The sequence below is a fragment of the Amblyomma maculatum genome, unplaced genomic scaffold (assembly GCF_055883805.1).
Source record: "Amblyomma maculatum isolate TAMU_Amacu unplaced genomic scaffold, ASM5588380v1 scaffold_23, whole genome shotgun sequence".
NCBI lineage: Eukaryota > Metazoa > Arthropoda > Arachnida > Ixodida > Ixodidae > Amblyomma > Amblyomma maculatum.
In genome coordinates, this window is record NW_028146748.1 from 882,813 (window position 1) to 885,803 (window position 2,991).

At 45.8% G+C, this 2,991-nt stretch overlaps 1 pseudogene; it reads right to left on the reverse strand.

Moving 5' to 3' along the window:
- Nucleotides 1-715: 715 nt before the first annotated feature.
- Nucleotides 716-2,391, reverse strand: LOC146171059 (uncharacterized; annotated as a pseudogene).
- Between the last annotated feature and the right edge of the window lie 600 nt (nucleotides 2,392-2,991).

Below are 2,991 nucleotides of genomic sequence, written 5' to 3' on the forward strand. Positions count from 1 at the left end.
TGCACCGCTAGCGAAGCTACGGGGGAGGAGCATCTGTAAATGTGTCCCTCCGCCATGTAGTTCGGAGGGTCGCCTTCACGGAGCCTCTCACTGCAGTTTCAGTTTCGTTTCCGCGGCCAGAGAGAAGCGCTTTCCGCAGCTTACTTCTTGGAGTCCGATATCTTTTTTTAATAGGTTCACGCGCGCTTTATAGCCACCATTAATGACGAGGAGCCAGACGAGAACGTACAGACATTGCCGTTTTCTTTTATACGTGCAATCAACCGTGCGCAGAAATTTTCAGTAAGGCATTATAACTCTTGGCTCGCACATTTTTCACTAACGAAGTAAAATAGATAGCTTACCTAATTTCTATCACTAGAAGCCAACACTAACGTGCGGTAATGCGCGATATATTGTTACGTCTCCGCGAGAAATAAGTAAATAGCGAAAAAGAGACAGCGCCTAAAATGATCTTTGATAATGCTCGTAGAATCTATATATGTGTTGTATGTTTGTTTAAGTAAGCATTCAATAAATGCTTGCACCAGTAGATCACACGACGTATTTTCATATAGTAGCACAGAAAGCTATAACAGGTAGTTTTTCTGCGTAAACACAGCCCTGTAGTCGAATAAATTAACAAAAATATATGGATGCTTCACAACACTGTCATCACTCAACGTGACAATAGTTTTCAGCCTAAATAATAAGAAATTCCTCTGAATCAGCAATCTTAATGTCCCCCTTCCAATTCTTCCACGCCACTCATTTCGCTGCTTTCGCTGGATGAGCTAGATTCCGAGTCCAGAGAAATTATAATGGCATCCAGCTGCGTGTCAATTACTCCATCACGTTCCCATGCTCCTTCTTCAAGGCGTACAACATGGGCACAGTACCGTGACCAATTCTCTCTTGTAACGCGGGAGACCCCTTCGTTCACGAGTTTTTCTACTGCGGACAAAGTGAACGTAGTGTTGTTGGCAGCGACGTAGCCTTTCACTTGACTCCACACCATCTCAATTGGATTATATTCACAATGATAAGAAAGCAGCCGGACTACGTCGTGGCCAGCACTCTTTGCCAGAGCATCAATGCTGTACCCAGATTATCGATGTTTGTATCGATGAATATCGATGGTCGCCCGAAAACGAAATGTTTTTTTCTGTCAACCAAGATTCAATGTCGCTTTTTCGAGTACGCGAAGTTGGTACTTTTTCCAGTTGCACACTATGGTACGGAGCGTTATCAATCACTATTACAGTGTTTTTATCAATGTTCGGCACTAATTGTTCCATGAACCACTTTTCGAATTTAGCACCGTCCATTTCGGTGTGGTAATCGGCAGTTCATTTTGTAGCGCGAAAGATCAGGCACGCGTTTTCGACGAATCCATTCTCACTGCCGGCGTGAACCACGATCAATCTGCCGCCTTTGCCGCTTGGTGCACGAGGCCCAGTTAGGCCTTGGCGAAAGGCATCTTCCCTTGACGCCACTTTGGTGTCTGTCCAAACTTTATCTTTAACATGGCCTGCATTAACCCAGGTCTCATCAAGGTAGTAAACGGTCCTGCAAAAGGAAGTGAATTTATGTGGCACGCGATTTTCTGCATCCATTGCTAGTTGAAAGCTAAATACTACTACTACTACTAGTACTACTACTACTACTACAACTACTACTACTACTAAAAGTAATAATAATAATAATAGTAATAAACAACGAGCCCAAAGTGATTTTGACGCGATCTTCGATTTAGGACGGACAGAGGTTTAAAAAAAAGCATACAGACTCATACATGCAGCCCCGAAACGGCCCCGTCGCTATAAGTGATCGCACGGTACGTGAGACAATGCACCTGGATGGTTTTCATCGTGATCACATGACACGACGAAGCCGGCAGCGCAAGGCACTCAACTTACGTATGACCGTATCACTTCGTGTATTACGCGCCTGCCTCTCCAGGTTCATCCGAACCGCTTCCTACACTGCACTGCGCTTTTCCATTGTAATTGTCTACAATAATTGTCTTACAGCTCTGCAATTACAAAACAATACATGGTTCATCCTTGCCTTCTCACATAATGCATGCAATTTGTGGGCCTCAGCCCTCACTCGGGGGTTCGTGAGCCGCCACCCATGCGACAAACGAGCGGCAACAACGTGAACAAAAGAAACCGCTTTAATTTGAGCAGTCAAAAATACACTCTATGATGAAAGGCATGAACCTAACAAAAAGCGTACTTGCCTCTGCTTCTTTCTCATTTCCCGGATCGTCCGGAGGTACTTTTGTCGCCACACGACGATGTCGTTTCTTTCCAGAAGGAAAGAGTTCCGCTTGCGCTTCGGGAACGCAAACCCGATATCTTTTAGTATCCTCTGCAACATATGGACACTTATATTCGGCATATCCATATCGTGATCATTTACTACGTCCTCCCGCAGCTTTTCGGCAGTCGGCACTTCGTTGCGCATATAATACTGATGCACTTTGCGCCTCAGAGCAGCGAGAGTTAAAGTGTCGTATCTTTCAAGCCGCGTCTTCCCGGTTTTTTTGAAAACAAGCCCAGGTGACGACTTCCGCCTTCTTCGCTTTGAAGATTTAGGAGTACCAGAGAGGGCCTCCGCTTTAATACGGGAGACGGCACGCTCACTCACACCGGTGAGCTCGCTGAGTTTGCGGCGCACGGATGATATAGAAAGCTGAGGCTGACTGCTCCTTATGCCAACGTACACGGTGCACACCATCTCTTTTGCCAGCTTGGACAACCATCGGTTTTTCAGTCTCACTTGCATCTTCTTTGGCGAAAGAACAGGTATAGGTTCGGAAAAACCCGACGCGGCGCAAAGAGCAGACGCCATCCTCTTTCAGCGCGCTCGGTGTTTTGAAGACCCGCGACGGAACCCAAGCGAACCCAGAAAACCCGGAAAAGAAAACAAAACGCTTCGCAGTCACCTTCCAACGCTAGCGAATCGTAGCTATGTTAGAAATGGGCTTAAAATCACAAGTTTTAT